Source organism: Fringilla coelebs (genome assembly GCF_963513975.1).
Source record: "Fringilla coelebs genome assembly, chromosome: 8".
NCBI classification, from domain to species: Eukaryota; Metazoa; Chordata; class Aves; order Passeriformes; family Fringillidae; genus Fringilla; species Fringilla coelebs.
This window is the reverse complement of record NC_140066.1, coordinates 34,951,650-34,978,183: the sequence shown is the minus strand read 5'-3', so window position 1 is coordinate 34,978,183 and position 26,534 is coordinate 34,951,650. Positions and strand designations below refer to the sequence as shown.

Here is a 26,534-nt window from a genome sequence, read left to right as displayed (position 1 = left end):
ATGATATTTCCCCCAAATTTTTCATATTTTGCTGTTCTACAGTTCTCCCCTAATATTTTTAATTTTTATTTCATATTCCTGGAGCACTTATTCCAAATCAATCAACAGACAGCTTGTCAAGGTAATTTTGAATAACTTTTAGTCCTTTAGATGAGCTACATTTTAGCAAGATTAAAACATTATTTATTTCCTTTATTTACCTTCTTTCCAAATGATGCAGAGATGCCCAAGAGCTGCTGCCCCACAGGACCCATTTTTTCAGATCAGCTGAACTCTGCTGCCTGTCAGACTGGTCTTTGAGGATAGATCAATCCCAAAAAAAGGGGAGAGCTTTTTATAGAAGAAATTCAGATAGTGCAGCCCCACAGTGAGGATGGAAAACCTGACTGCTGAATATTTTGCTTGTGGCTTTAACATGTGACAGAAGCTCACCCCACGGATTCAATGGAATAACCTGACAGGCTCTGACCATGCTAAAACACCAAATTCTTCCTCCTGTGACTGGAAAATAAATGTTCAGGCTGATCAATGATTGGCTGAAGCTGCAACAAAGTGAAATCCCCTCTTATTCACCAGAGGACCTGGCCACGTATTCGTGTCCCAGGAAATATCAGAGAAAATCTACTTGTGGTATTTTTATATAAAATTTTAAAATTATAATTATAAATATAAATAAATATAATGTAAATATAATATAAATATAAATATTCAGCCTGATCAATGACTAGCTGAAACTGCAACAAAGTTAAATCCCCTCTCTTATTTGCCAGAGGACCTGGCCACGTATTTGTATCCCAGGAAATATCAGAGAAAATCTACTTGTGGTATTTTTATATAAATATAAAAAAGACATATAAATATAATAGAAATATAAATATTTAGGCTTATCAATGAGTGGCTGAAGCTGAAACAAAGTGAAATCCCTTTGTTTATTCACCAGAGGACCTGGCCACATATATTTGTATCCCAGGAAATATCAGAGCAAATCTGCTCGTGGTGCAGTTAAATAAAATATTCCATGGACAACCCTGAGCCTCTTCACACCCTCCTTGCAAAGACTGGGGGAGGATGGAAGGGGAAGTCACAGGAATTCTTTTTTTCCCTGCAATTTTCCCTCTTCCCTCCAAGTGCTCCATCAGCAGAATCCCACAGCAGCCTCCATGGGAAGCCCAGCCTGGGCAGCTGAGGCTCAGCTCCTTTCCCTCTCCCCTGAAGCTGCTTTGGACACCTTGTTTGCAGGAATTTAATCCCAATCCCGTCTCCACATCTTCAGGTGTGATGGAAAAGGAAGGAAGAACATAAATTCTGCGTTTGGAGAAGACGTACAAAGCTGAGACAGCAGGCTCCCTGGAAAAAGCAACCAGGTTTTAATCTCCCAGGCAGAATAATTTTAATTATTTTACATTTTCAGGCTCTGAAGAACAATTTCCAGGTGTTTGAAAGGACGGAGATCATGCTCTGAGAGATGGCAGAGGCTTTTAAAGCCTTTTGGATGTACCAAAGCAAGGAGATCACACCCTGATTCTGAGCAGGGTGGTGGGAAGGGAGAGCTGAGAGGTCAGCCCTGCCCTCTGTGGGCTCACCAACCACGAGGCCTTTCCTCTGGCAATTGCTAACTGAGGAAAAATCAGGAGAACAGCAGCGAAGTGGGATGGCTCAGGAAGGTTTCTGAACTCAGCCTCAGTAGATGTTAGAGCTGAGCTGATTTGCTGGCCAGGAATCGTCCTGGCAGCTGCAGAGCCGTGCACTGGTCACTCTGATTTTGTGAGCTCCAAGTCAGGCTCTGCCCACCAGAGAGGAAAATGAGAATAATTTGCTCCCAAAACTCTGAGCTTGGCATGTCTGGCAAGACTGTGAGGATTATCCCAGAGATCTCGGCCTTAGGAGACACTGAGAGCTTCTCACAGACTTTTCCACCAAGAAAAAGTAAAATCAATATATAAATATATAAACATAGATAATATATAAACATAGAAAAAATATCTAAAAATACATAATATACAAAAATATAACTATATAAAACAGAAAATAAATAGATAAAAATATAAATATATATAGTAATAGAAAATATATAAAATATAAATAATATATAGAATAACATATAGAATATATTCTATATGCCTATGCTATAAATTTATAAAGATATAAAATATAGAAAAAATATATTTTATATATTGTAGATATTATATATTATGTGCACATATATTATAACTTATATAACACACATGAATATATTATAACTTATATAAAATATATAGGTCAAGTACAAACTACAAAGTACTTTTGTAGAGATGAAATTAAATCATAAACATCCTATTAAATTAACCCCACTATGTCTGAACAGAACCTTTCCAACCAACTTAAAATTCTCAGAGGGACCTCAAATTTTATTTTATGGAAAATTCTTTAGTGCTACCATCCACTGATCCTGGAAATGCTGGTTTCCCTGTTGCACACCCAGAGCTCTGATTCTTTCAGGAAACCAACTTAAGGCATTAACTAAAAATAAAAAGCAAACGAGATCAGCTTAAGCAGCTTCCTAAAAAAACATATCCTATTTCACAGCACGCTCATTAATGGAACAGAAGTGATATTTTGATATCATGATTAAGAACAGTTCATTTTGAGCATCTTGCTCACCAGCAGATCAAGGCAATTAACTGGCAATTTGCTCACTAAATGACTTCCCAAGATGTGCTACTGAGATAAGGCAAAGCCTTTTTTAAAGTGACTTTGAGCCAGCAAAAGATGGACCTGCAGGGAGTGTTTTTATAAACAATGTACAAGTCGACTCTTCAGCAGTAAAAGGAAGCTTCTGCTTCAGGAGTAATGACAAGGAAATATTAATTTATGTGGAACAGCAAGACACTGGGGGGTTTTCTCCTTATTTCCCAAACTATAGCCTCTATAAATAATGCTGTGATGGAGAACACATCCAAAACATCTTTTTTACAATATATAAAACTGAAGTTCTTGATTTCTTTGTATTTTAACCATGGCACACAGGTGGGGGCTGGGGGCAGATAAATCCCTTTTCCTGCCCTGTAATCCTTCTGTCCCAGCACTCAGTGCTTTTCCCAGTGCTGCTTCACAAGGAGCTGGGCTGGCTCCTGGGTGACAGAAATAAAAGAAATGCCATCCTTCAGGGGCTGGGAAAAGGACCAGTTTTTTGTTCTGCATTTTGGGCTAGAGCTCAGTGTTTGGTGTTCTCCATGACTTTCCACCCCAGCTCAGCCCTCACCCTTCTCCTCCAGGTTGTTCTTCACATCCTCACCTTGAATTTGGCTCTGGCCAGCCCCAGGATTGGGATGTCCCTGTGCAGAGCATCCCTGCCCTGCAGCACAGCAACTGTCGCCACATTTCTCTTCACAGAGAAAAGCAAGGCACCATTCTTCCCAAGAATATTTCTGAGTTTCACATTCTCTGAACCTCAGAGAAAGGAAAACAATTCTTATCTCATTTACTGCTCCTGTGTTGTTCACAAGTGGAATGAATGCGTGGTGGTAGATGGTTTACCTGAAGGGAGCTGAGAATTGGATTCTGGGGTGTTTGGATTCATTGACCAGTTGAATCCATGTGTGTGTGTCAGGCCTGGCAGCTGACAGTCACGAAAGGCTGTGCAGTTGAGTGCTTGGCAGATTCACTTTAGATGAAATGTAACATAGTATAGAATAATATAATATAATATAATATAATATAATATAATATAATATAATATAATATAATATAATAAATATAATATAATATAATATAATATAATATAATATAATATAATATAATATAATATAATATAATATAATATAATATAATATAATATAATATAATATAATATAATATAATATAATATAATATAATATAATTGTCATGGTTTGACCCGGAAGTGAGTTTTTTTTTTGGAAAGTTATGGTCAAACCAATCAGTGGCCAGATGTGAAATTGGCATTTGGTGTGACCACTGAGGATTTGGGTACGCCTCCGAGAACACACTCAGGGGTTAAAAGCAGAAGGTTCAGAGAAGACCTTCCTCTTTGGAGTCCGGCCGGTGAGTTGCTCTGACCTCTCCCCTGCCCAGCTGCGTCTGGGTGGGGGAGGGGAGGCCATGCGGCCTGAGAAGGAAGGCCGGAGCCCCGGCAAGGTGCAGGGGTGGAGGAGTCCTGGGATGGTTTGGGCAGCCCCCCCCCTGGGAGAGAGGATGATAGAGACTGTGCAGGCTGGAAATTTGTTATCTTGTGCTGGGAGCACAGCCAGGAGGAGAAAGTGGGGGGGGGGCAAGGTGCCCAGCCGCCAGCAGACTGGGCCAAGCTTGTAACCTTTTTGAACCTTTGGAAGCTTTAAAAACACGGATCCTCCTCAGCTGAGGAGTGAGAGGGGAAAGAAGATGGGAAAGAAGAAGAAGTTTGACTAGGTGAAGAAATGCTTGTAGATGAGAGTGCCCTAGGTGGAGGAGATGATTGGAGTGGCTTTGGCTGGACTTTTCTCTTACACAGCCACGGGCGAAACCAAGTTCTTCTGATAATACAGAGACTGCTCCTTGGGGGAGGCGTTGGCTAGAAGCCAGGAGTGACAAGGCCACGAGGAGAAGCGGAGAGAACAGAGACTGAGGGGGAGGGTGTGGTGGAGCCCTCTGCCTCCAGGGAAGGATCTCTGTTCCTGAGAGCCCCAGGCCCCAGGGGAGATAATATGGGGGGGACAGGTGTCCCAAATGGTGAGAGGCGGCCACTTCTTGGAACTGGGCAAAGCATTCTTAAAAGGACCTAAGGAGCAGTTTGGATCCATGGACAGTGGTGAGAGCGCTGGACATGGAAGGAAGATGGTCACCACTACAGATTTTCTTCGGGCGGCTGCAGTGTGTGACACGGAAGCACTGGGGACTTTACAGTGTTTTCCTGGGGAGGCCCATGGTGTGAGAGGAAGACTCCTCTCTCCTGATGAACTGGGGAGAGTGTGTGTGAAGGAGGGTATTGGATTGAGAATTGATGTGTTAGAGGGGATTTGTTTGTTGGAGAGGTGGGGGGAGGAGAAGTGTTTTTGAAGATGTTCTATTGTGGATTGTTGTGTGTAGTTTTTTTTCCTTTTCCCTTTTGTGTCTATGTAGATTAATAAAATGTTGGGTTTTTTTTCCCCTCCATTCCCAAGTTGGAGCCTGTTTTGTTCTGTTCCTGGGTCACATCTCACGGTAACCATTTCAGAAATCCACCTTTCATGGGGGCGCTGGCACTGTGCCAGGGTCAACCCATGACATAATATAATATAATATAATATAATATAATATAATATAATATAATATAATATAATATAATATAATATAATATAATATAATATAATATAATATAATATAATATAATATAATATAATATAATATAATATAATATAATATAATATAATATAATAATTAATTAGCCTTCTGATAAGATGGAGTCCTCCTCATCATTCCTCTCCTTCGTTGGGGGCAAAAATATCAACCAGAGCAGCTGCTCCCAGCCAGAGCCATCTGGCACCGTGCTGAGCCAGCACTTGGTCCCTCAGCCAGAGGTGCTGCTCTGCTCTGCTCTGCTCCAAAACGATGAGCAAAGACCTCCCTGGCAAGTCTGTCTGCATTTAGTGAGGACAGTCTGCCTGCAGAATTTGCTCCCTGCTGCAGCACACATTTGGTCTGGAGCACCCTTGTTGGCAGTGGTGAGGTGATATGTGATGGTTTCAGTTTGAAACCAGGTAGAAACACTAATTGTGCAGTGCTTTTGGTTTGCTGATTTGAAATTGGGCTCATTTTGAGATGTCTCGGTTAATGCACTAAGGAGTGTGGTGGGTTAGGTGTTGTTTCATCACCAGTGTCCTCACTTCCTGCTGGGAGGTAGGATGAGCAGAAAGGCAAAACAGATTCAAAACTTTAAAAGGGTATAAAGAGAAATATATCAACAGTAACTAAAGAAAAAAGTAATAAGAATTAGAACAAAACCTTTAGAACACTTACTTCTCCTCCCCCTACATTTTCTTACTCATTGACAATGTAAAGAAACAAAACTTAATTTTTTTTTAGTTTATTACCTCCAGAGGTTTATTACCTCTAGAATAGTATTTGATGTTATCACTCCAAAGTCCTGAATGAGCTCCTGGAAGGTCAGGAACCTGCAGAACCGTGCCAAGTTTCAGTATCTACCTCACACAAGCTTCCCCAGACGTGAGCTTATTTGGTAATTGTCTGCACAACAACATAAATCACTGTTTTAAGGGCCTGGGCCAACGTAAACAGGAAGAAAACATTGTGTTCAGAGGTCAGGCTTTGCATGTTTTCCAGGGTTTTGATGTCCTAAGGATGTTTGTTAGGATGTTTTGGATGCACACAGAATACAAAATCAGGACTTTGTTAACCAACATCCAGCCCTTGTACTGAATCTTTAAAAAACCCCAACAGAAATTGCTTTTTGATGAATATAAAAAGCTTTACAAGCCTCACTTATTCCAGCAGACTGCAATTGCTGATGTTTTGACCATTTGCCTCAAGCACTCAAGGGAGATGAACTTGCAAATGCCACCACAAGTCACTGCAGCACAAATGCAAACAGCTCAGCCAGGATGCTCCCTGACAGGAGTGCAATTACATCCCAGAGAATCCACAGCCTCTCCTCAAATCATCAAATGAATAAATAAATAAATAAATGCTTGGATCCCATTTATTTGAGCCCCAAAAGGTTTTTTTAAACCCCCTTTCCACCTGACACGAATTAATTGCTTCTACCAAAAAGGATTCACGCCTTGCAAGAAACCTTCCAAGTGATTTTAAAACTGGTGACAGCAAAGCTGAGCTTGGCAATGAGCTCTGGACACCACTCAGGCCAATCTTTCATGGAAAGCTGGGCTTTAGTTTAGCTTTTCCAGGAACTGTCAAGCAAATTCATCAGTATTTCATGAGTGTCTTTTAGAACAGTAATTATGAAAATGACTTTTGCTCTGTGCTCATTGAGGAACTTCCTTTCCTGCCCAACTGAAATGACAATGCTGAGGCACTCACTGCACCTCCAGCTTTGGGTAAAGCCACAGAGGAGCTGCAAGAGGTGAAGCTGCTCCAGACCTGAGCTGGCCAAACCTTTCTGGGTTATCCTGGGAATCTCCTCGCCATGGAACTCCCCCTCACCTTTCAAACTCCAGGGAATACCAGTTTGGGAGAGCCTGGGAGGGTTTTATCAAGCCTGGATATTTACAGGAACTTCTCTTGTCCTGAAGCTGCACATCAGGACAGCAGGAGGTGACTCATCAGTGGGATTTCCACAACACTCATCTGATGCTGACACCCTTCCCTGAGCAGCAACACGTCAGAAATCCCATTTTCCTGGAGATCCTAATTCACTCTGACACCACAGGGTGGTAGCACCACGACAGGGACGGAGAGCAGAGGCTCTCACACAGCATTTGGGGTCCCACTCAGCTGCCAGCTGGGGTGTTTGATGTTCCACTAGGAACATCCAACCTTTCATCCATTCCTCCATTCCACCCAACCTCCCCAGAGGCCGAAGTCACAAAATCCTCATTTCCAGGACAATAACAATTTGTGCTGGAGCTCCAACTCCTTTCAGTCAATTCCCAGCATCTGGGCCGGATGAAACAGTGGAACACAGAGATGCCACACAGATGGCTGAAAAGCCATTTCAAACACCCAACTGTTGTGGGTTTTCACCACAAAGGCAGAAATTGGCTCTTTATAAAGCTGGGTGTGGATGGCTGCCGCCAACTCCATCATCCCAACAGCCTAAAATTCCACAAGAATCACCCTGAACATAACCCCAAACCAGACATTTATTATTATTTACAGAGCAACAGAATGCAGTGGTTCCAGAAGATGGTTATAACCATCTTTTAAATTTTTACTCAATGTAGGAGTAAATTAAAAATAAGAAAAAAAATTAAAGGCCTACCCAGTTTTACTTTCTAAGTGTCATTTGTACTTTGAATGCAGAGTTTTTCTACAGCCTAATGTATTTCTACATGGATTCTCAGGTCCAAGTCTGCAAGCAACTTCTCATTGGAAAAAATGAGAATCCACTCCAGATCTGGAGAAAGATTCACCCATCAGGAATCTGCTCCAGGAGAGGACACAGCAGGGAGAAGAAGGAAGAAGACACTTTGCCTTGTGTGTCCCACTGATGTTGTTCCAAACACCAGCTTGCAGCAAATCACCTTTACTGATAAGTTTCAGCAGAAAAGAACACTGAGAATTCATGGGTTTGATTGTAGAGCAAGAGATGAGCATGAGGTTTGGGAAACAAGGATGGAACAAAAACAAACAAACCCCAAAGCCTCAAACTGAAACACTCAAGTGTTGCCCCATCCCTGGAAGTGCCCAAGGCCAGGTTGGACAGGGCTTGGAGCAACCTGGGGTGGTGGAAGGCGTCCCTGCCCATGCAAAGGTTATTACATTTCAAAGTTAAATCCCAAAACCCCCAAAATCTCAGGCTCTGCAAGTGCTGAGCACAGCCCTGTGCCCTCCTCCAAGGATCTGAGCAACCTCTGTGACCTCCTCATGAGCAGCTCCTCCGTAGGAGCAAACACTGCTGCATTCATTTAGGGAACAAAAGGAGTACTATGGGAAAATCTGCTGCTCACAGTTCTGGTGTGACATCCTCAAAAAGGACTCTTGCTTCCCCAAACTTCAACAGGGGAATTTCAGACACTCTCTAAACCTGAAACTTTTGCTTGCTTTCTTCTTTGAGAGCAGAAAAGCAGTTTTTTATAAGACCCAACTTTTTTAGGAAATAACCACCTTTATATTGTGCTTAAGGACTTTGTCCTGGTTTTCCCTCTTGAATATCAGCTATTAAGAACTCATGGCATCATCCCTGAATTTCTACAACTGCCTGAAAGTTGTAGAAATTCTGCCTCCAACAGACTGGGGAGAGGCCTTACAAAAGTACCAGCCCTAAATCAGCTGTCCAAACTCAAAGAACCAGGAAATTGTTTAGGTTGGAAAAACCCTCCAAGATCATCAAGTCCAACCATGGCCCCAAGGCCACTCCTGCTCCATGTTCCCACGTGCCACATCCACAGGGTTTTTAAATCCCTCCAGGGATGGGAACTCCAGGGCAGGAACTCCTTTCCCTAAAGGAATTTTCCCAAATATCCACCCTAAACCTCTCCTGGCACAACCTGAGGTCATTTCCTCTGGTGCTGTCCGTTGTTCCTTGGGAGAAGAGACCAACTCCCACCTTAAAAGAGCAAGAAAAAAAAATCTCAGAATCTCCTCTACCAAGATTTGTTCTTCTCCCAAAACAAGAATGTAGCAACTTTTCAAGGCTCTGAAAAAATTTCCTGCTCCTGCCAGCCTCCCCCTCTCTGTTCTTCCTCTGCCACCTCAGCTGGGGCATCAAATTCATCCCTGAAACTGCATTTTCCGTAATATTCCTTGGATTTCTTTCTTGGTTTCTGTGCTGATCCAGGGTTTATGCCGCAGCAAATAACCAAAAAGAAATAAACCACCAGAAAAGTAATTTTAAAAAAGTAAAAAAAAAAAACCCTATTTCTTCTCCTCCTCAGTAGTTATTGTGAAGTACACAATTAAATTGTAGCACAGTCTTCTTCAGGAAAGGGTTCTCTTCATTTTTCAATGTCTACATTGCATTAAGGTCAACTATTTAAAAGATAATTAACATAACTCTAATTACAAGCTATGCAACACTTTCCATTTTAATCCATCATTTCCTTTGGGAGTTTCTGCAATAGGTGCATTTACTTTTTGAAAAAACAAGAGAAACAAAAAGGTATTTAGGTGACCTTTTTTTTTTTTCCCCAGCTGAATGAGGTTGCAAAAACAAAGCCCTGGCTATTTAAATCTAGTATCCAGATAAGCTATTTATGGCAGGGCAGTGTTTACACTTTGGACTACAACTCATTGAGAAGATGTACAGCAGCAGTGCTTGAAAAGCTGCTCTGTAATCGGGATCTGGGGCTCTAAAACAACCGAAAAAAAAAAGGTAAAACTCTCCTTCATCCTCAGCTTCCAGGTGAAATCTCAGCAGCACATGAATATGCATTTGGTATTTTATACACAGCATCACAAGTTTGTGAGGCGCCTCGGGACCTCTGAAGAAGGCACAGAATAAATGAAAATCATTTTAATTAAAAGCAAATTAAAGGGTCCTCTAATCCAGGCAGCGGCAACAAATCCGCGGAGAGTTTTTAGGCTGAGGCTCCTTGAAGTTCCCTCGCTTCCAACCCTCCCTAATTCCACTTTCCTTCCCTGATTCTCCCCAAAGGAGGCTCGGAGGCGGCACGAGATCAGGTTTATTATGAAAATTCTGCTCCAGTTGCTAAAAAAAGCTTTTGCTCCAGTTTCTCAGTGGCCAGGGGCGCTGGCACCCTCGCAGAGCAAATAATAAAGGAACGACAAAAGCAACGTTTGTGCTCTCTGCAGGGGGAAAGAAGAGATAAGATTCCATTTTAGGCTTTGAAGAAGTCGTTTCAGCACTGATTAGGAAAGTTGGAGTTCTCCTCCTTGACGGGAGGCTTTGGAAATGCAGCTCAAAAAATCAACTAAGTAACCACGAAGGGAAATGTTATCACGGGAATGGCTTCAGATTAGAGAAGTCACAAGGAAGGAGAATGTGGACAACTAAAATGAAATTATTCCTGTGCTCTTTTTCTCTGCTGTTCCTGAGGCAGGAGGACGTTACTGGGAAAATCTCCCTGGTTTTCCCTTGCCTGTCCCCAATTCACTGTTGCCAATCCAATAAATTCCAGAATGAATTTACAAACGCTCCCAAAAATAAACAGGAAGCTAAACCCAATCATCGTTTATTTCTGTCTAAAAGGCATTTTAATATGTATTTATCTCCTTAAATAAGTGAATTCCTCTGCTACGAGGAAAAAAAAAACCCACAAAAATCTCAACCTTGAGGGAAAGAATCCAAACAACTGAACAAGAGGAACAGAAAAAAAGAGAAAAAAATGGGCAAAACGCCTGGAGAAACTCTGCTTTGATTTTGACACGTGGGAATAAATGGGAAAAAAAATATTCAGCTAACCCTTCTTTTAATCAAAACATCTTCCATCTCGTGTGCAAATTTCAACAGCTGAGAAAGCATCCTACTCAATCTCCCCAAAGTGGTGTCAGCATGTTTTATGTAAATACTGCTTAACAAGGGATGGGTGTTTGCAGCAAACATTCTGAGCTCTGCTTTAGGAGCTCTGGAGGCACCTCTGGATCAGAGGAATTGGAATTCTGGAGAGGAGAACAGGAGATGTGCACACAGGAAAGGTTTTTTTTTCCCCTTTAAATTGTCAAGACATATTTGTTAATGAGGAGTTTTCAGTGGTTATTTAATAAATTAACAGGAGGAAAACGCAGTGACTCAGCTCAGCACCAATCTGTGGCACAGAACATCTTGGAAACAACTTTAAAAGTCTGGAAATAAGTTGGGGTTCAATGACATTGTCACCCTGAAAGGACCCTGGGAGCAGGGCAGCTCCCTGGGACAGTCAGAGTTGTGACACGAGGAGCACGAACAGGACCAGCTCCTGCTCTCCAAGGGGACACCCAGGGAAAGCAGCAAATCCCTGTCCAGATCTGGGGTTTGGGCAATGCCCCACCTGCCCAAGGGCACTGCTGGCACTGCTCCCCCAGCCCCTGTGCCCTCCCAGCACAGCTCTCCTCTGGGCCCACAGTGACCCAGCAAAAACGGGAATTCATTCTTCCTGCACTGCTTCTGAGCTTTTGTCTTTGTGGGTACCTACAGAAACCAGGGCACAATTTGGGATGTGGCCATATGAACCACCCCAGAGCCATCTAAAGCACCTTGTGGTAATCCCATAACCATCTAAACCTCCCTACAACCATCTCAACCACCCCACAGCCATCTAAACCACCTAATGGCGATCCCATAACCATCTAAACCATCCCATAGCCCTCTAAAGCACGTTGTGGTAATCCCATAACCATCTAAACCTCCCTAAAACCATCTAAACCACCCCACAACCATCTAAACCACCTCATGGCAATCCCATAACCATCTAAACCTCCCTAAAACCATCTAAACCACCCCACAGCCATCTAAACCACCTCACAGCAATCCCATAACCATCTAAACCACCCCATAGCCCTCTAAAGCACCTTGTGGTAATCCCATAACCTCTAAACCACCCCACAGCCACCTACAGCACCTCATGGCAATCCCATAACCATCTAAACCACCTCATGACCATCTAAACAACTCCACAGCCGCCCCACAGCCATCTGAAAAATCCCACAGCCGCCTAAAACACCCAATAGCCACCCCATAACCATCTAAAACACCTCATAGTGACCTAAAACACCCCACAACCCCCTTGTAATGAGCTAAAACACCCCCCAGACAGCCCATAACCATGTAAACCACCTCATGGCAATCTACAACACCCAGCAGCCACCTCATAAGGATCTAAACCACCCCACAGCCACCCCAAAGCCCTGTAAAGCACTCCAGAGCCCTCCAAGAGGCATCAAAAACACCCCTTAAACATCATAGAACACTCCACAGCCACAGAAAGTCAATCAAAAATACCCCATAGTCACCCCACAGCCAACTAAAACACCTTAAAAGCCGTCTAAAACACCTCATAGTCCCCTAAAACATCCCATAACCACCCCATAGTCATCTAAAACATCCCAAGGCACCTAAAACACCCCATAGCCACCCCATAGTCATCTGAAACACCCTAAAAGCCATCTAAAACACCTTATAGTCCCCTAAAACACCCCATAACCATCCCATAACCCTCTAAAGTATCCCAAAGCCACCTAGAACACCCTATAACCGCCCCATAGTCATCTACAACACCCTAAAAGCCATTTAAAGCACCCTAAAATCCATTTAAAACACCTCACAGTTCCCTAAAACATCCCATAACCACCCCATAGACCCCTAAAACACCCCATAGCCACCCCATAGTCATCTGAAACACCTTAAAAGCCATTTAAAACACCCTAAAAGCCATTTAAAACACCTCATAGTTCCCTAAAACACCCTATAGCCACCTCAAACACCCCACAGCATTAGGGAAATGTTCTTTCACTGTCACACAGAGCAGGCACAGCCCCCAGCACTGGAAAAACCAGCGTGCAGCACGTGCAGGAATACAAACAGCACAAAAACAACCACCAAGATCAAAGGGTTTCTGTTTTCCAACCTTCCTCTCCTGTCCCCTCCCCTCCCTCTGCAGCTGAGAACTCCCTCAGCCACCCTGCACCAGTGTTTGCTGGGCCAGGCCAGGAGAATATCTGGGTTAAAAGAAATAAATTCATTTTAGAGTGAGGATGGCAAAAGTCCTGCAGAAGGAAACATTTCCCTGATGGGATTCACAGCCCCAAAAAAATGTTCTACATCCTCAGAGAGCAGCAGCTCAGGGGCATGAATAAGTAGCTGAGAACAGGCAAAAACCTATTAACAATTTTTGGAAGACAGAATTCTTCTGGAAGAAGACACTGACATAACCACAACATCCTTCACTCAGACAGAGCAGCAGCAGTTCATTTATTTCAGCTCTGTCTCCTCTGGTTAGTTTGTAACTTTTCCTGCCCAAAAATCTCTGTCCCATCCTGGTTTAAGGGGACACAAGGGAAGAAAAACAGAGCAGGCAGGGATGGGTGAGGCAGCCCCTGATGGAGCCAGGCAAGGGCAGGTCCTGCTCCCATCCCCACCTGCAGCTCAAGGAGGGCAAAGACTTCACAAAAACTTTGCCCAGTGTGATGGAACAGAAGCACAAACCCCCTTGCACAGACTTCACAAAAATTTTGCCCAGTGTGATGGAACAGAAGCACAAACCCCCTTCCCACCGTGCTGCAGTCTGGGATCCACATCAGATCCCTGCTCAGAGTGAATTTCCTTCAATTCCCCCTTCCACATCCCACATAAGGCAACTCCACCAGCAGCAGAGACTGTTCAATATGATTAAAGGAAAGCTTTTTTCCATCAGCTGGAGTGATAGCAAAGCTGTTCCCAAAGGAGGCTGGGGATGGCAATTCCTATTTTCACTCTGCTCAGAATGTTATCAGCGTGGAGGAAAGGGAACTTCCAGATAAGCACACACAATCTCTCCTGCCTGAGGCACTGAGTTTATCTCCGGGGATTTCTCACAATCACACACCTCAGCTGCAGGAAACGTTTGAGGATCCCCTCATCTCCATCCTGCCAGCCTCTCCTCAGCCCCAGCCATTCCAGGATCCACCAGCAGGACTCAAGGAGCTGTTCTGTCATTTTGTGATGTGCAGGAGATGAGACTTCCCCCCCACAATTGTCAATTTTCATTACCCAAGCCCAGTGGTGCCAAGTTCACCCACAGCTTTTTCTTCCTTTAATTTTCAGGATTACCATGATGAGAATAAACGGTTTCTCTGCCTTCCAACTTCCCACACTGAGCCCAGTGGAGAGGACTTTTCCTTGGAGAAGTGCATAGGAAGAAGGACAGCATCCTCCAGAGAGGCTTTGAGGAGCAGAAATGAGTTCCAAGTTTGCTTTCTGTAACAATGAGGGGATAAATTAAAAGTTATTGCCCTCAAGGAACATCTCTTGTTTGCATTTACATAAAATTTCCTTCATTTGAAGATTTGACCTTTTTGCTTGGATGCTGCTATTCTAAGACCTTCCTGCAGAAGCCAGCCCAACTATTTGTCTAATGTGAGAGATGAAAACTCAGATTTGTATGAATTTCTGCTTATTTCAGCCATTCTTCAGTACAATGAAGAAATGGTGAACTCCATTCTTCCTTAAGTCCTTATTCCTGCTGGCTCCAGGAGCACTCAGATGTTCCTGTTCAAAGGCTGGATAAACAGCCAGAAATCCAGATGCAAAACAAAAACTACCAACGGGAGGCTGAGACAAAAATGGATCAAACTCCTCACAAAAACACAAAACTCTCACTGTTCTGCAAACTGTGAGGAGGAAGGAGCTGAACAGCTCCAAGCTGAAACACAAAACCTGTTGGAACCGTGGATGCTGAGATTTTTAAACTTTCTGTGCTGAAGGGCACAGACCCACGAGAAAATACTATATTTGACCTGAGGCTGGGGAGAAGCTTCCAAAATGGAATGATGGAACTGGGATTGTGGGTGTGGAGTTTGAACAGAAGTGTGTAATGTCACAGGGTGGAAAGATGGAGGTTTTAGAGCAGAAGCTGCTCCTTCTTCTTCACCTTCTTCTTCCTTCTTCCCCATGGGTTTGGGTGGTATTTTGTAACTGGACAGACTAGTGCACAGTGCAGACTCTGAGTGATCAGTTATTGGGTTAAAAGTGAAAATAATTTAGGTGTCGTTTCTTAATTGGATAGTTTAGCCTTAAAAGGTCTTGTTACAAAAGATTGTTGGCCATTTTGTAATTGTTAGAATGCTGCAGAGCTCATGACTTGTAAAATAGATAGGAAATAATAAACACCTGAGTCTGAACATGAACTATACTCTCAAGTACCTTCAACCCTAACCTTGACAGAAGAATAACAAAGAAGCCAAGAACCAGCAAAAATGGATATGGAAAAATCTTCAGAGAGCTCCAGGAGCTGCTCAGGGCTGAGGATGACAATGAGGGCAGTGATTCCTGTCACCTGCAGACTGCCAGGACTTCCAGTGAACGACACATTTTTACAGAGAGAAGTCCACAAATGACAGGGATTTAATCTAGAAGCAGACTGGATTCTCCATATGGGAGAAATGGAAAATGGGAAATGGATTTATAGAAGATTTTCAAAGCTTGATAGAAGGTTCACATAGTACATATCTGTATGTAAGCTTTGAGATAGGAAATACTAACTTAGAAATACTATAGAATAGGATAGACATTGTTGAGAGAGAAATGAACTAGAACCGAGTTTTAAAAAGACTTATAAAAAAAGAGTATATAAAGACTAGCCTTATAAAAAAGACTAGATATTTTAGAGAACTAGAACTATGAAAGATATATAGTAGTAAGACTCACAGAGAGTAATTTCAAATAATTAACTTTGAAACATTTACAACATAGTGTAACTGGAGCTAATAAACCAAGAAACACTTACAATGCATGTAATTAAAAAATAGTTAACTTCTAATTGCAATAGCATAAATTATAAGGTCTGTATTGTCTCACCCTTCACATAAAACAGAAAAGGAAATGAAAGTGTTTAAAACACCTCTCAGTTGCCCCATCTCTAAGTCAGCAAAAGGCTTAATCCAACATCCTTAGGCTCCCACTCCATCAGTGGTGGAGAGCTATGCCCAGCTTTTGGCACTGGCTCTGTTTTTCCAGAAAGAAAACACCCTCTGTGACTTACCTGTGTCTAAAAGGCTCAATTAACAGAGGCTGCCTTTCAGATGAACCTTTCTCTCAAAACCTGGTGGTGAGATGTGCCTGCCCAGATGGATTCAGCTATGAACAACACGGAGCTGGGAATCCATCAGCTCAGAAAGGCCTCGGATGCTTTTGGGCAGCCACAGCTTCTCTGGGCACAGCATCCAAGGCCTTTCTGAGCTGATGGATTCCCAGCTCAGAATTATGGAAAGGTTTGGGTTGGAAGGGACCTCAAACATCATCCCATCCACCCCAGCCATGGCAGGGACACCTTCCCCTGTCCCAGCTGCTCCAGCCCCAGTGTCCATCCTGGCCTTGGGCACTGCCAGGGATCCAGGGGCAGCCCCAGCTGCTCTGGGCACCCTGTGCCAGAGCCTCAAAGCCAAAAATTCTTTCCCAATCTCCCATCCATCTCTGCCCACTGTCAGTTTAAAGCCATTCCCTGTGTCCTGTCCCTCCATCCTTGTCCCCAGTCCCTCTCCAGCTCTCCTGGAGCCCCTTCAGCCCTGCCAGGGGCTCTGAGCTCTCCCTGGAGCTGCTCCTCTCCAGGTGAGCCCCCCAGGTGTCCCAGCCTGGCTCCAGCCCTCAGAGCCCCTCCACAGCCTCCTCTGGATCACTCCAGCAGCTCCACATCCTTACCCATAACTGGTTCATTCCCAACTCCATGAATTATTTCCCAATTAAAACAACCCAGAGTAAATATTTCATCCCAAGACCAGCACAAGCCTTGCTGAAACGGAGCCTGCACAGCCTCAGTCGGCTCCCGGCGGGTCCTGGAGGGCCTCGGGCAGCTGAGGTCAGCTCAGCAAGAACACAAAACACATTTGTTCTGCACAAACACCAGGACAGGACGACAAAATGAAAACCAGCAGAGTTTTCCTTTTCAATGCTCGCAGTGAAAATGTTCTTGAAGACATCGGTGGCCAGGAGGTCTCTCCCAAAGAGAGGAGCAGAAAATGAGGCGGGACAAGGCCCAGGCCCACCCACACCCACACCCACACGCTGCTCGGCATTCCCAGCGAGAAATCCGAGAAATCCGAGAAATCCGCTCCTTCTCCTGGAAAACAGCCTCGGAAAACGCCCCAGGTCTGCTCAGCTCAGCCAGGCTGGAGGGAAATCCGAGTGCTTTCCTTGAGGCTGCAGCAGGGATCCCTGCCTGCTCCAGGGCATCCAGCTAACACCAAAGGGCACTGAAATAACGCCTCGCTAGAAACACGCAGGAGAAATTTGCTGACGTTATCAGAGGGTGAAAGGAGAAGTAATTTGGATTTGGATCTCTCTCACAAAGCCAGGGTATAATTTTAAGCCCCTCTAGAATGCAGGATTTTGAAGATTTCTCATCCATTCAGATCCAAGTGGAAGATCTGAAAGAGGTTTTAAAGGCTTGATCCTAGCTGGCCAAAAGCTCATGGACAGACACTCAACACAGTCTCAAACAACACCAGCAGAGACATTCCCAAAATAAGGAAAATTCCCAAAATAAGGAAAGCTAGCAATCCACTTGGAATTTTCTTATCCTGCCAAAGGCATCAGGTCAGATATATTAAAGGCTATTTCAAAATAAAATGCAGTAGGAGCATCCCAGAGGCCCAATAACAATATCCTTTCTCCATTGTCCAGACTTTGTTTGCTAGGAAACAAAGCACACAGATGATTTTAGCATTCCAGAAATTTATAAACAGGGGATGCCTTGTTTGCCTTTTCCTACAGAAAGCCACGTCAGCAGAAACGTGTTTAATACCTGCTTGCACAATTTGGGAAAAATGAGATAAATAAAAAGCTCTCAAGGGATCCAGGAACAAAATGGGCAGTGGGGATTCTGTATGTAGAAATCCTCTTTTTGGGATCCAACAACACCAGGGCATTGCTGCCATAAACACGAATCTCACTCAATTATTTAAATTTGATCATAATTAAAATAAATTTTTAAAAATCCAGCTAAAGAAATGCACCAACACTGCTGCCCCAATGACCCCAAAATTCATTTTACTACAACAATTACGGATTGCCACTATTTACTATCCTGACACAACCACAATTAATTCTGTATTTACCATGCCTCAGGCCTGAAGCTATTTTAAGGAGCTCTTATTTCCAAAATTCCTGTTGCAAAACATCCCGTGTTGCAATTAGACAAGAGTTACAGCTTTTAAAGACTCTGATCAAAGAGCAGCGACATGATGCAATTGTTTAGATGTTTCCAGGGAGACTTAAAAAGCCAGAAAACACCTGGTGGTTTTAAGAGGTCCTCATGGGAGTTCTTAAACACAGAGCTGGAAATTACACAAATGCCTCTGTGGTTTCTGAGTGTTTTCAGCCTTGCAAATTAACAGAACCTCTTTAATACCTCTGATAATTTATTAGCTCCTGCTGCAAACCCCTAAGCAGCAAATGATGCCACCAATTCTGCAGATGCATTGCTGCCTGTGATATTTCTGCGCTGCATCACTCTAATTATTGATCTGAGGGGCTGAAAACAGCTTGAAAAGTTCCTCTTCTGCCTGAAATCAGAATTTTTTGCCATGTTTACATCCCACAGACACAATTCATCAATGCATACAGAACTATATAAAATTATAACAACTATAATATAAAATAGTAATATTTTTTATAACTAGTATAATATAGAATGGCTATAATATAAAATACCTATAATACAATATATAATAACTATAATAAATATAAAGTAACTATAATATAGAATAACTATAATATAGAATAACTATAATATAGAATAACTACAATATAGAATAACTACAATATAGAATAACTATAATATAGAATAACTATAATATAGAATAACTATAATATAATATATAATAACTATTATAACTATATATATATAACTATATAAAACTGTAATAAAAACACCAATACTACAAGGAATTTTTAAAAAAAGCATCATGCCCTCCATAAAACACAACCCCAAGCCCCAAAACTCAAGAAATGCCATCACCTGCCTTGGGCTGAGGGAAGAGGGGACTTCCCTACGCTCCTGCCCTGCCCGGGCTCATTTCCCCCTCGGGCTTTGTTGCTTCTGTCCCCGAGGAAAATTCCAGTTTCCCTGCAGGGATAAAGGTTCCTGTGAGCCCCGAGGCAGCGCCCATGAATGGCTGCAGTGTTCAGTGCCAGAGCCAGTCATGCTCCCCCAGACAATTGGTGTTTGTGGTCCTCAGGCAGCAGCCCACTGGGCATCAACAAAGGGCTGGCATCACCTCGGGGAGAAAAGTTCAAGAGAAATACAATATTTTCCCTAAAAATCTGCCTTTTTAGTTTCGTATTTTCTCCAAAAAGCCACCTTTTTCTGTTTCATATTTTCTCCAAAAATCCACCTTTTTCTGTTTCATCCTCACACATTGAAGCAACTCAACAACCACCACCAAAGCCATGGGGGTGTCAAAATGAACAGCAGGTGGGAAATGAGCTTAACTAGGTGAAAGCTACAGTTCAGCCACGCTCAAGTCATTAAAAAATGACGGCAGATCTTGCTCTGAAAATCAATTTTTATGGCAAAGTCTTTTATGCACAAAGTCACACGTGCAAGGTGTTTTCTGTGTTCAGGCTCTGATTACTCCAAGCAGAAATTCAAAGCCCTTCACCCTCACCAGCTCTGAATTCCCCCCTGGAGCTGGTTATCCTGGGAAGGGAAGAGCAGAGATGGATCCTCCAAACCTTGTCCTTCAGGTGGGATTCTCATCCCCACTCGCCCTGGGCATGCCTCACTTCAATTCCTGCTTCTCCTCATCCTGCCTTTCCCAAAACCTCTGCTCCCCCACAAAGCCTCCCCTGGGAACTAAAACCCAACTGGCTGAAGTTTCACTCCTAATCAAATCCCCAAATCCCACCTTGCTTTATTCCCATTCAAACCGTGCATGGACTTTCAGGAACCGCTGTTATTTTTACAGAAATCACACCTGAAAAATATTTTCCTCTATTTTGTCTTGTTCTGCTGGCTTTGATTCATTTCTTTTGGTGGTAAGAGTCGATTTCTTTGTGTAGACGTAAATATGGGAAATGGACATTACCCACCACTGAAACTCTACCAGTTTATCTCCTAAACTCCTTTCCCTCATCACAGAGAGTGAATCAAATATCTCTGAATAATAAAAAGGTCATTTAAGATGGTTAAAGGTGTCCAAAGCACTGCTGGATGGACACAAAACAGCACAAGACATGGTTTCTGCTCAGCTTCAGGAGAGCTGATAGAAAGCACTGAATTTGAGTTTTAAATACATCTAAATTCAGGAAAAATTTAAAATTGTTAAAAACAATTTACCACACTTTTGAAAAACAATAATACCTAGCTGTGGTTGCATTTCTAGCTGAAAAATCCCCCCTCCCATTGCTGTGTCCCTCCCCCAGCCCTGCACAGCTGGGCACAGCTCTGCAAACGCTCTCTGGCAGGACAGTTCCTGCCTCTGCTCCTTTCCCACGCCCCAGAGCTGCTTCCCATTCCAGCTCCCAGTGCAGCCCTTGGAATGAGGGGAAAACCCCTCAGGGATGGCCTGGCCAGCCTTAAATCCCATCCCAGGGAAAGTGCACAGAGCAAAACTGCCCTGGAAGAGCCTGGGCAGCAGCAGCATCCTGCAGGGATTAACCCCTGAAAACAGGAATGTCCAACTCTGCTCTCACAGAAAGGGCTCTGTGATTTTCCAAGGAAATTATTCAAGTTTCTCCCTCAGGAAGTTCTGGTAAATGAGGCTAAATTTCAAGGGTAAATAGTTTGATGCAGTGCAGCAGTTCTGGAGCTTCTTCAGGACAAATTACAGCTCGAGTTACACGTGCCCCAAAGTGATAAATAACTTGGGCAGTTCACAGTAAAGGATACTGTCTTGAGGGGCCCAAAACTGACCCCAGGATTTGAGGCTCCTCCTTGAAAAATGCCCCATTATGACAGAAATGATCTCAACACCACAAGCTCCTAAGTCTACTTCGAACAGTTCAAACTATGTAATGTAAATAGGTCATTATTTAAATATAGTTCCCTGTTTCCACCTTTTCCTTTCCTCTCTGCCTTCCCAGAAATATTTAAGTCTCTACAACTTCCTCTCCCCCCACTTCTGCCAGGAACCAGTGCTGGAGTGGGAGGTTTGCCTGTAGAAAACAGATTAGAATTAAGTGTTGGATCTGTGGCCTTGAAATGTGCCCTCAGCTGAGTTTTTAATTTGGGCTTTTCAAGATTGATCAGCACACGTGTAATTTAAAAGCAATTTGAAGCACCAAGGTAGGGAGTTTGACTTAAAATTAATGAGTTTTTGACATCTGCAAACAAAATGATAATGTGAACCCATTTAAACTCAGGCCTGTGTTTAACAGGGAAAGCATCTATCATTTTAACATGGTTACACAAAGGCTTTTCTGCTGCTGCCCAAAAGCTGTTCCACACAATCCTGCTCCCAGCAGCAATTTGCAAACTTTGTTCTATCAGATTAGTAGAAAGACAGGCTGCAGATCAATTAATATCATTGGATAATTAAATGTTTTAAGTGACATTTTGCAGCATGATTGAAGACATTCGTGAAACCCAAATTTAAATTAATCAGACTCAGTCCCTGAGACATCTAAACCCACAGAATACAGGGTGCAAACATTATTTATGGCTTGTTTAAATCAGGATTTTACTGCTCAGGAAAGGCCCAGCACTGCAGCTCTAGCAATTCACAGCATATTCCAGCAGAAACCAAGACTAGGAATGCAAAGGAAAATAAATCCTCCAAGGACAACCAGCAGAGATGACAAGATTAAAGGGCAAAAGACAATCAAGATGGAATTTACCAAAAGAAACAGTGCACAGGGTGAGGGAAGGGTTAGGAGTGAAAACTGCAGCTGAGGAATTATAGCTCTTGCTAAAGAAATATTTACAGCTCCTTTATCAAATATCCTGCAAACCAGAGGGTCTGGAATTTTCATCGTTGGCTTCAGGGTGTGATCATGCTGCCTTTCATTTACCAGAGTTAGATTTGCTTTTGGACCAAAAATTCCATTCAAAGAAGCAAGGGAGGTAAGAAATGACAGGAGCAAACGCCAGGGGCACCTGTGGCATTCAGGACCTCAGACAGGGAAGCATCAACTCTTACAACCAACCCAAACCCAACCACTCCATCCCACATCACCCCACAGCTTTGCAGAAGATAAGATAATTTCCCTGGGTAGCTGCTATTCATAAGAGCCATGAGAGAAGTGGTTTTTGTTATAGAGAAGTCTCCATAACATTAACAAGAAAGAATTCTCTCAGTAAACTAAAGAAAGACTATTCTAGAAGTAATAAAGTGACTAAAATGTTTTGTTTCTTTACATTGTCAGTGAGAAAGAAAAAAGTTATGGGGGGAGAAGTGTTCTGAAAGTTTTGTTCTAATTCTTATTACTGCTAATAAAATTTTCTTTATGACCTTTTTAAATTTTGAGCCTACTTTGCCTTTCTCCTAATCCCACCTCACAGCAGGAAGTGAGTACATGAATTATTAACCAGCACTGAACCCCCACACTCATTGCTGTGCTGGGAAGGGGTGTTTGGAACCTTGGAGTTCCCAGTTCATCCCAGTCTGGCTCAACCAAAATTGCTCTGCTGATCTCCAAGGGGCTCTGGGCTGAACCACAGCAGCTCCAGTTCAGCTCCCTCCAGAAGGTTTTGCAGGGGAAGGAGATGGATTTTGTGTCAAACCCACAGCAATTAAGGGAACACCAAGCAGCAGCAGAACTGATGGAGCCCAGGAGGGTGAGATCTTGCCATGGAGGTGCAGTTGAGTATTTCATTCTGAATTGTTTTCTCCACAGCAACAAAACCCACAAGTTAGAGGTTTATCCTCCAGCTGCCCTGATTATTGCGTCCTGATCTCTTAGAAGTGACATGAGTAACACACTTTTCACTTCTTCCCTTGCAAATCTGTTCTTTGCTCTCTTTAAAATTCATTGTCCTACTAAACCAAAGCCTTTCCAAGTCCTCATTCTTCCTTGTTGCTGCTGCATCCCGGTTCGTGTGTTATCTTCAGGGAACAGCTGCTCTTGGCAGAGCTCCTCCCAGCTGCTGGGGCATCCTCACACTCCTGTGGGAAAGACCTGCCTCCTCCCAAGACAGAAAGCCCAAAATTGTCCCTTCTATCCCTCAGGTATTTTTTTAGTTTATGTCTCATCTCACTCCTGCCTGATTTACAGTTTTGGTTTTTGTCAGACCTCTCATTCTTACCAAAGAGCCTCTTGCCATACATTAGAAAACGGAAATCTCGGGTAAGACAAGCTTTCAGGACTGAGAACCTTCTCCTTCTTACAGAGGGGATAAAAGTGATAGAAAACCCAAGAAGAGAGTTGTTGTACATTTCCCTGTGACAATCCACCATCACTGCAAGCAACAAACTAATCCAGCACATTTCTCCCCAGTTTTATTTCTCCCTCAGCCAGGAAACACCTTTGAACACAGACAGATCTCTGAGCAGATTTGATTTTGCCATTTCAGCACTGAGTCATTGCCAGCAGCCAAAGGGGAAAGGGCATTTTTGGGGCAGGGGATGTCACTGGTGAGGCATCCTCTGCAGGAAACAGAGGATTTGGGCAGGCAGAGGGATATCAGGGATGGAATTATTATTATACCTGCAGCAAGTCGGTTGAACACGCCTTAAAAATACACTCCATGGTGTGAATAACTCAGAATTAAATCCTGTACAAACACTTCAACAAAATGCTGCTGCTGAGCTCCTCCTAATCACTGCTTTATCAGTGTCTCATTTCAGCTCTGGCTTGCACAAGTATTAAATATATTTGTACAACACACCTGAAGAGATATCAACATTTCAGCAAGAAGTTTGGAATAAATACAGGCAGGGTTTGTTTTTTTTTTTACTACTAACAGAGCATTTGGGATTGTATAATTCAGATCAGACAGGACAGAAACACCAGGATGAAACCCTGTGCAGAAAGGAATAATGAGTAAAAACCACAAGATTAGAGTTAAAAAAGACGCAGAAACCCTGCACAGAGCATCCACTCCTCATTCAGCCCAAATTCTGCTGCATCACATCACAAATGAGCTCAAGCAACACCCAAATCATTCCCTGAGACAGCTCTGAGCCCAGAAAACCAGAGCCACATCCAGGGGAGCCATAAATGCTCCACCAAGACCACAGAATTCCAAACTCCTTCATAATTCATGGAGCCAATTCTCAGCATTCCATGCTGGGCACAGAACGATATTGCAGCTTACAGAGGGATTTTCTGCCATTAATATTGCAGCAGGAGATCAATAATGAAATGCCCAGCAAGGAGCAGAGAGGGGCTCACTGCAGCCATCCAAACTGCATCCCTCAGGTCTGGCTGCTCTGCTGCTGCTTCTCAACCTGCAGGGATGCTGGAAAAATGCAGCCTCCCTCAAAAAACTGCAGCCTCTCCCCAGGAAAAACTGCAGCCTCCTCCCAAATAAACTATGGCCTCCCTGGGATAAATGCAGCCTTCCCCAAAAAACTTCAGCCTCCCCAAAAAAATTGCAGCCTCCCCCCAAAAAACTCTGCAGCCTCCTCCCAAAAATCCCCTGCAGCCTCCCCAGGGGTGCTGGATGAGGAGCCAGTGACAGAGCTGGAGTCTGATTCACCAAACCCACCCCCTTGTGCTGCTTATAAAGGAAATGTGGTCCCTTCCTGGCAGCCCCCCTGGAATAGGGGTGGAATTGCAGCTTCTACCCAAAACATCTGTTTTCAGCCTCTTCTCCTGAGAAATGTTCATTGCATGTCCAGATCCAGAATAATTCACTTTAAAGCCCATGTAAAGGCAGGTTTTTTCCACCAAAACATCACCATTCATTGATGACACCACACACGGGATCTCCAGCCCTGCCATAAATCCACGCTGAGGAATATCTTAGAAACAGAGACTGAAACACAACATCACATTTACAAAATGCCAGCCTCATTCCCAGGAGGGGCCAGCACAATCCTCAGGTTCTCTAGAATTGAACCATCTTCCTGCAGAAGCTCCCACTCCGTCAGCAAGGGCTCTGTGGGCTCCCAGCAGCACGAAAAACAATTCATTATTCCTCGGGATCTTTCAGCTTTTCCTCCTCCACAGCATTCCATGCTTGCTCTTTTTTATTTTCCACTGCAGCTGACCTGCTCCAAAACCTTGAACAAATTTTCCTGGCATCACCAAGCATGAAGAACATGAACACTTTGCTGATAACAAGAGCTAGAGAGGGGCTTTTGATAAGGGCATAGAGTGACAGGACAAGGGGGAATGGCTTTAAACAGAAGGAGGGGACATTTTGATGGGATATTGGGAAGGAATTGTTCCCTAGGAGGGTGGGGAGGGGCTGGGATGAAATTCCCAGAGCAGCTGGGGCTGCCCCTGGATCCCTGGCAGTGCCCAAGGCCAGGCTGGAGCAGCCTGGGACAGTGGGAGGTGTCCCTGCCATGCCAGGGGTGGCACTGGATGGGCTTTGAGGTCTCTTCCAAGCCAAACCCTTCTGTGTTTGTGTAACACATGGATCTGGCTCTCAGAAAACACCAAGGACATCTGTGACAGGGCAGAATGGGTCTGGCTTCCTCCAGCTCTATTTCACAGTTCTGGCAGTTTGTCAACCCCTGTCCGCTCGTTTTTCTTCACAAAACCTCTTAAATGAGTGAGAGAAAGGTCACCCAGTCACCAGCCAGAGCTCTGCTGGATCACACTCTGAAACCAACCCAGTTCATAACACAGCTCTGCAGCTTTGGGCATGACACCACCAGCTCCAAAACCCCAGCAAACCCCAAAATCCTTTCCACCCTTCTGAGAAGGGGCAGAGCCAACTCTGTGCAAGGCAAGGAGCAGCTCTGCCCCAGCCCCACAAGATCCTGTGTGGAACAGGGGGGTTCTACACAGGTATTGAACCTGCTGGGCCCCCCAGCAATCCTTTTGCAGCTTGCCATCATTTCAGCCCACACAGTGCACTCCTGACACCACACAGGAGCTGGGAATGCCATGGAGGGTGAGGGAAGGAGAATAAGATTTAAATGCAGGAATTCTAGACAGCCCTTTCTCAGAGATGAAAAACACTGACTGAGTTTGTTAACAGATAAATAACCATAAACATCTGAGGTGGAGAGCAAGAAAAAATTCAAAATACAAACACACAGGACCCAAATGTGCTAAAATTCCCCACGTAGCACCTGAGGAGAAATTCCTGTAGCCCAACCAGCCCCAGCACCCTGCTTTAGGTACATAAAGAAGTCTGGGCTTATTAAAGGCGCCAGCAAAGCTGTCAAAGCAGTAATTCGGTTTTGCTCGGTGCTTGGGA

The 26,534-nt window shown here is 43.7% G+C and overlaps 1 protein-coding gene across 1 annotated transcript in view; it reads right to left on the bottom strand.

Moving 5' to 3' along the window:
* Positions 1 to 19,332, bottom strand: part of PTPRE (protein tyrosine phosphatase receptor type E) — an 82,645-nt gene extending 63,313 nt beyond the window's left edge. Inside the window, exon 1 of the mRNA XM_084210533.1 lies at positions 19,236 to 19,332. The gene's annotated coding sequence lies outside the window, so the exon portion shown is untranslated. The remainder of the gene's footprint in view (positions 1 to 19,235) is intronic.
* Between the last annotated feature and the right edge of the window lie 7,202 nt (positions 19,333 to 26,534).